Source organism: Phyllobates terribilis, unplaced genomic scaffold (genome assembly GCF_046119375.1).
Source record: "Phyllobates terribilis strain yellow unplaced genomic scaffold, ASM4611937v1 Scaffold_6101__1_contigs__length_46875, whole genome shotgun sequence".
Classification (NCBI taxonomy): Eukaryota; Metazoa; Chordata; class Amphibia; order Anura; family Dendrobatidae; genus Phyllobates; species Phyllobates terribilis.
Genome location: NW_027368845.1, coordinates 1,024 through 8,620, shown reverse-complemented (window position 1 = coordinate 8,620; position 7,597 = coordinate 1,024). Strand labels below are relative to the sequence as shown.

Below are 7,597 nucleotides of genomic sequence, written 5' to 3'. Positions count from 1 at the left end.
GACTCTCGAATTCGGTGGTTTCTTGAGATTGAAAGCGGTTGCAGCAATGCGAACCTTTATTGACATCCCTGCTAACAAGGCTTTTTTCAGCTTTCACTACTTTTCTTCCTCATGAAGAACAATGATTTAGTTCCATTTCATGCCTTTTCTTCTTCCGCACTTGCTTCTGGTTTAGTTCATCGTTCTGCGTTGTATGTACCTTCACTTTTGAAATTGAAAAGCTCATGGTTAGAGTTGCTGAATGTGCAGGTACATACAGAGAAACTTCTGTTACTGTCAATCTCCTCTTTTTCAGGTTCCTAATTTAAGTTTCTATTTGTTCTTGTTAAAAGCGTAGTTAATTATTTATGAATTTTCTAAATTTGAGGCTTTTTGAAACAGCAGTATGCTTTCTGAATTTTTGGATTTTTTGGAATTTTGGGAAGAAGGCATGTACAATACTCATTAGCAGCAGCATGGAATGAATCAATTCTTCTTTTGCTTCAGTGAAAAGAACATGACAATTAACTCATGGGTCATACTTCCTCCACTCCAGCTTTTCCAGTCATCTCCTTGGGGTTCTTCTTCTTCACATAAAAGAAACGAGTGCCTGCAGAAAAACACCAGCCTAATGAGTATTGTACCTTCCTTCTTAAATCTACCAATCCCTTTGAAAGCCAAGGAAACAGAAACATTATAACCTGCTGACTGAATTTTGAGGCTTTTTGTTTGCAACTGATAATCTCTGCTCCGAGCTCATGAAAGAATGTAAAATGTCTGAGCAATTATTCTCGTGTATGAGTATGATCATGATCTGCATATTTTATGTTTCTCGTAAAAAGAAATTTGGTTTTTATTTATGGATTGCCATGTAAAAGGACCTTCTTGAACTTCATAAGGCATCTGCATGCTTCGAATGAAAACTTACAGAATGCTTTGAATTTAAGTAAAATGTTTTTGCAAATTGCAATGCCATTGAATACTTTGAAGATGCCATCTGGACATTTTTGACATATTCTTTAGTGTTTATTCTTCGATGAGATATTGACTTGTTCTCCTTTATCCGTTTTCCAATTATTATCTTATATGGTCGTATATCACAGTTCAAATTCCGAATGCTAATATAGTTTCTGTTACCTGGACTGTATGCTTCATTATAGTTACTGTTACCTAGACTATATGCTTCATTATGTCTTTTGTTGGTATTTATTAAAGGGTTCTGATTATGCTTTCATATGCAGACTCTTTATTGTTGTTTCTTCATTAAATTTCATTTTTGGCAGGTAAAAGAGGGACTTCGGGATGACCCAAGGTACAAAGTTGTTGAACATGAAGAGAGAGAGGCCTTGTTTAATGAGTATATTTCATAATTGAAGTCTGTTGGTGATGAGGTAGAGAGGGCAGAGAAGGTTGAACAGGTATTAACTATTACTTCTGATTTTCTAGTCCTTCGTGTCTCTCTTGAAGATATAATGACGCTATGTATAAGTTGTTGAAGATAAATCCCTTTGAGAAGACTATATAATAACAAAAGCAGTATCCAACTTCAACACATTTGGGCTTAAAATTGACGTAGGGATGTTATTTAATTATACTTAGTTCTTTTTTTGTAACCAAAAGCAAATAATTTGCATGGTGCTGGGTCCAATTGTGGAACCCTTTTTTGCATCAAAGGAGAGACTATTGGCTGCTTTTAGATCAGAATTACTGTGGAGATGTCACACATTTAAAGAGTAGCTAAACGCATCCAAGGTTAAAAACTTCAGTGTATTCAATTTAGATGGTCAAGGTGTGACCTCTTATATTTTGTTTGTTCTTTAGGATAAGCTGAAAGAGAGGGTGTGACCTCTTATATTTTGTTTGTTCTTTAGGATAAGCTGAAAGAGAGGGAAAGAGAACTGCGAAAACTAAGGAAAGAGAAGAGCAAGAGATGGAAAGGATGCGAGTCAAAATTCGTAGAAACGAAGATATCGAATCATTTCAAGCCTTGCTGGTGGAAAGAATAAAGGATCCCCATGTATCAGTTAAGCTTTTGTATAAATTCTTTTATTTTAGTGAATCTTTCCCTAAATAATTATTAAGGGAGTTCCTTTAAAAACCTTTCATGCATTGTCAACTTTTCCCTCTACAATATCCCCTAAAAACTGCATCAAGACAACTTCACCATTGCCTCTGCAGCACTTCCAGCAATTCATCATGCATCACTTATAAAATATGCATAAAGAGTATCTTAATTACGTAATTGGTAGAACAATATGATATGTATAGCCATCGGAGAAGCAGTAGCCTCTGGCCTCTCTCTTGCTTCCTCTTTCATTGTCAGAAACACTAACCCTGTTAACCCAAAACCTTTTCTCAACAATCAAACTGGGGAAACGTGTTATTGTTAAATTGAAATGGAGAATGGAGTATAAAGGTATGTTCAAGATGAGTAAACTGAATATATATATGTGTAAGGTATATGCAACAAATTATTGTGTAGAGTTTCACTGGGTTTTCTGGTCTCTGTGGACACATACATGAATCTGCAGTTGGCTAACACAGAGGAGTACACTGAGGGGGAGCATGCTGGAGATTTGGTCCTTATCAGGTAATTCAACAGAAATTAGATATAAGGACTTCATACTGAACTCTATGTTCCTTTTTTTTTCTTCTTCCTGTATGTAGTATGTTGTTTGGGATATTCCTGAATTGTAAAACAACAATAAGGACTTCATTTGATAGTTTGTTGTTTATTTGGGAATATAGGTGCAACAATGTACTATATCTTGGCGGTGTTCCTGAAGACAAGGAAATAGAAGATGTTGATAAAGATGACTGAAAAAGATTAAGATCTAACAAGCCCTGATTAATTTGCATTGAAGATGTGTTAATGGGGCATATCTCAGACATTAGTGTAATGTAAACCTCTGAGCTTAATGTTTCTGTTTTTAATGAAATCTGCACTGGTTTGTAGAAGTATTTGATTGCTTTGCTGTGTTTGCCTTATCAGAGATCAGGTTTGTAGACGTATTGAGGATTTTGACATCGCAAAGATTCTTCACAATAAAGCACAACTGAATGAGAAAATAACCATGATAAACATTCTTCCTATTACATACTATATGAAAAGGTTCAGACATTTCTATCGAAGGCGGTACATGAATTTTTATAAAAAAGGTTCATCAATTTATATTCAAGATTCATAAATATGTATTGAAGGTTCATAAATTTTATGTAATAAATTTGTAAAGCGGATTCATAAGTTTTTTTTTCATTTCAGTTCATGGTTCATAAATTTATATTGAAGGTTCATAAATTTGTATTGAAGGTTCATAAATTTGAATTAAAGATTCGTAAATTTTCTATAATAAAATTCATTAATCTAAAGTTCTATTATGAAAAATTACAGATCTAGCTGAAAATTTTAAATCTGAAATTCTGTAATAAAATCATAAATTTATATTGAAGGTTCATAAATTTGTATTGATAGTTTATAAATTTGTATGGATGGTTCATAAACTTGTATTGAAGGTTTGTAAATTTCTGCAATAAAACTTATACTATGGATTGATAAACTTTTTCATTTCAGTTCGTGGTTCATAAATTTATTTTCAAAGTTCATAAATTTGTATTGAGGGTTCATAAATTTATATTGAAGGTTGTAAATTTTATGTAATAAATTTGTAAAGCGGATTCATAAGTTTTTTCATTTCAGTTCATGGTTCATAAATTTATATTTGAAGGTTTATAAAATTGTATTCAAGGTTCATAAATTTGGATTGAAGGTTCGTAAATTTTCTGTAATAACATTCATTAATCTAAAATTGTATTATCAAAAATTATAAATCTAGATAAAAAATTATAAATCTAAAATTTTGTAATAAAATCATAAATTTATGTTGAAGTTCCATAAACTTGTATTTATGGTTCATAAATTTGTATTGAAGGTTCATAAATTTGTATTGAAGGTTCATAAATTTTTTGTAATAAAATTTGTACTGCGGATTCATAAGATTTTTCATTTCAGTCCATGGTTCATAAATTTGCATTGAAAGTTCATAAATTTGGATTGAAGGTTCGTAATTTTTCTGTAATAATCTAAAATTCTATTATGAAAAACTATAAATCTAGATGAAAAATTATAAATCTAAAATTCAATAAAATCATAAATTTATATTGAAGTTTCATAAATTTGTATTGATGGTTCATAAATTTGTATTGAAGGTTGAAGGTTCGCAAATTTTCTGCAATAAAATTTATACCGCGGATTCATAAGTTTTTTCATTTAAGTCCATGGTTCATAAATTTATATTCAATGTTCATAAATTTGTATTTACGGTTCATGAATTTCTTTCACAAAATTCCATTGGAGATTCACGTATCTCCAATCTCATGAGTTTTCTTTTTGATTAATGTCGTTTTAGCTCGTGATTTTTTTTGGATGTTTAAGATATTTTTCAGGTGCATGAATTTCCGCATAATAAGTTCATGAGTTTTGTTTTATAGCATCACTCACCTATTTATTAATTCATGAGATATTAACCCTCTTTTAGAATTTTGCTATGAGATATGAGCTTTATATGGTTCATTAATTTTATATTGGCGGTACATAAATTTCTATAAAAGGTACATAAATTTTATTGACGGTACATAAATTTCTATTAAAGGTTCATAAATTTTATATTGGCGGTTCATGAATTTCTTTCACAAAATTCCATTGGAGATTCACGTCTCTTCAAGCTCATGAGTTTTCTTTTGGTTGTCCATGATATTTTTTTACGGTCGTTTATATTTTATACTGAAGGTTCATCAATTTATACAAAAGGTTCAGAAGGTTCATCAATTTACATTGAAGGTACATGAATTCATACTGAAGGTTCATCAATTTATGTTTCATGAATTTCGTATTTTATATTTTTGGTTCATCAATTTATATAGAAGGTTCATGAATTTTATATATAAGTTCATCAATTTATATAGAAGGTTCATGAATTTTATATTTTATATTTTTTGTTCATCAATTTTTTATATTGAAGGTTTGTTAATCTAAAATTCTATTATGTAAAACTATTAATCTAGATGAAAAATTATAATTCTAAAATTTTATTACGATAAATTATAAATCTAAAATTCTGTAATAATAAATTTATATTGAGGTTCATAAATTTGTATTGACGGTTCATAAATTTGTATTGAAAGTTTGTAAATTTTTTGCAATGAAACTTATACTGCAGATTCATAAGCTTTTTCATTACATATTATAAAAAATGAAATGGAAGAAATGTAATGGAAATAGAAGGCCTAACTTTTAACTTCAGTTTACATATTACAAAAAAATGTTTCTTTTACCCTTGTTTCAAGGCATGGAATTACTAGTTACAAAGCATGATTGACTCACTTCTTGTGCACTCCATGTTGTAGAAGATAAGTTTGCATTCAAGCCAAACTAGTTGGCATCTGTACTGTTTGTTCATTGCTAAATCTGGACGGCTATATGTTATGATACACCTCATAACATAAGGCTTAAGTGACTGATTTTTTAATCCACACCATAAAAAGACATGCTAGCTAGCAGTAACTACAAAATCAGTGTATATCAAATGCCTCTATCTTAGTCTTATCACACTATCATAAGTGACGAGTATTTCCACTTCATAGTCTGCCTTCAAGTTCTTAATAGTATAATACTTGTAACATACGTGTAAATCAAGTGCTCCTGAGAAAAAAAAAAGCATACTTGGCTGTTGTCTGGGGGGCACATCAAGGGATTGACCTCAAAGGAACTATGCGAAGGAAAGACTCACATCTTAGCCACTTCAATGATTCCTTATCTGCACGTCATTTCATAAAGCTTTAACTTTTCAGTTTCCCTTTAAGTCATACAAAATAAATTAAAATACTTCAATTTACAGTCACATAGAGATCACTGTGATTGGACCCACTCGTATCATGGTCGTTTGAAGCAACTCAAAAACTACTACAAACACTCAAGACGACATCAATTTCATCGATCCCACTCCAGCTGCTTGTACATTAGAGTTAGTGAAGCACAAACTCAAACAACAAACACTAAGTAATAACATCTATAAATTAACTAACATTTGATCGAACAATTGTTGTGCGCAGAAATAAAAATATAGGTCAAGAAAAATAAGCAAATCTAAGAACTTGTACAAAGAGACAAATGAATATTGAATGTAAATTGAGCTAAATGAGCAATAAAATTGAGAAACAATTGATGTAACTATAGTGAATAGAAGGTATTAAATGAGGTAAGAGTTGAACCCAAACCTGAAAACTAACTCTAGCATCACTTGGAGAATGCAGTTGACCCTACTAGCGTCAATGGTGAACTGCCAAGTCGAGGCATTTGAGGTGGTGGAGACGCTACGACCAGAATTCCATGTCGACCATATCACTGAAAACCAGTGGAACAATCCAACCGGGAGTTATTCATTGAGGAGGGAGGGATTTCCGTCAAGGGAGGTGGATATGAGGACGACGCCGTCAACGAGAGCACCATCAAAGGAATCAAGGATGTTGACATTGAACCGCATTCGGGACCGTAGTTTGGTTTCAATTCCATGGCAGTATTGGGAGTGTATTCGAGAAAGAGAGTTGAAGATGGAAATATAAAAGTAAGTGATAAAAGGACATTTTTACCCCTCCGTACTCACCTATTCATAATAGTGATTGTACTCATTTGATCCTTCCTCCATATAATACACTATAAGTATAGAATAAAAAGAAAATACAAGAGCTTTTTTGCCTTAGAACTTATTTTAGTAATATACAAAGTTTTCAATTTTCCAGTGACATCATCAGACCTGACTCCTTCGAGTACTGTCTAAGGTTAACAAAAGCACTTGCACCTCGCGAGTAATATTTCTCTTCTCTTTCGTAGCTTATTTTTGTAATATACAAAGTTTTTAATTTTTCAATGACATCATCAAATCTGGCTCCTCTGAGTAGAGTCTAAGGTTAACAAAAGCACTTGCACCTCACGAGTAATATTTCTCTTCTCTTTCGTTTCTCCAACTTATCATCCCTCCCACATAATTCTACCCTCCTGGTTTATAATTGTGATTTGAGCGTCGGAGATCCAAATCTAGAGGAAGACCATCTTTGAACTTGATTTTGGAGGTACTCGTGAGCTCAAGGTTTCGAGATGCGAGAGTAGAGGGGATCACGGATACAAACAATGAGCAATATCAAATACAGCTACAAAGAAGTCATCCCCAATAATCTTGTATCTAGGGAAGAGATCAGTCCTTTGAGTTGGGTGTTTTCCTCACAAAAATCTCTTACTCCAACACTAGTGCCAACTGTGTGGACCTCCTTACACAGGTAGGATAACATAAGTTGATCAAGGACGGTTATTGATGGTGAATTGGATAAAGAAAAAAAATGGTGATATTTATATTAACTGTTTGAAGAGAAACGAAGTTGGAAATCAAAATGAAAACTTTTTTTTTGAAAGGCCATGTGTGCAAGCACTGCGCTACCCAGGTAGAATTGAATAATCAGCATCCAAACTGGACATTACAGCAGCTGGTAATGGTCCATCCCATATTTGGGCTTTTTTCGTCTCCTACAAAGACCCTAGATAATTCGTGGGCTACCCCATTACAACCTG

At 32.5% G+C, this 7,597-nt stretch overlaps 1 pseudogene; it reads left to right on the top strand.

The window, feature by feature from the left end:
• The first annotated feature begins 1,909 nt into the window (after positions 1-1,909).
• Positions 1,910-2,800, top strand: LOC141250758 (uncharacterized; annotated as a pseudogene).
• Positions 2,801-7,597: the final 4,797 nt, after the last annotated feature.